We start from the raw sequence: 514 nt of genomic DNA on the forward strand, positions 1-514 counted from the left end.
GGGCCAGGGGAGGACGGTGCGGGGCCGGGGCCTGGGCATGCAGGACTCGCATCAGGCAGCAGCTTCCCTGTGGCCGGGCTGGCAGGAGGCGGCTGTGCCTGCAAAGGGAGCAGAGGGATGTGAGTGGGACAGGCGCACCAGTGCCATGCCGTGGGTGCCGCGGGTTTTCTGGTGTCGGTGGGTGCCCAACTGACCTCAGTGGAGGGGCGTCACGCAGGAAACCTTGCCGCAGCCGTTCCTGCAGCACTTCTGGCTCCCGGAGCAGTTGGAGTCCGTCTTGCACTGGTTCGTGCAGACGCCCAGCATGGGGATCCCTGGACTGACGGGCGGGCAGGTGCCGGGCTTCTCTGCAAAGGCAAAGGGACATGGCTTGAGACCCGCAGGCCCTGGCACAAGGGGCAGGGCCAGCCCTGCAGCTCCCAGAGCCCTGGGCACAGCCCTGGCCCCTGGCTGTGGTGAAGGAGAGACCCCTGCGCCAGCTGGCAGCTCCCCTGCCCCGCGGCTCTGCCCGCTT

Source organism: Charadrius vociferus, unplaced genomic scaffold, assembly GCF_000708025.1.
Source record: "Charadrius vociferus isolate BGI_N301 unplaced genomic scaffold, ASM70802v2 scaffold259, whole genome shotgun sequence".
Classification (NCBI taxonomy): domain Eukaryota; kingdom Metazoa; phylum Chordata; class Aves; order Charadriiformes; family Charadriidae; genus Charadrius; species Charadrius vociferus.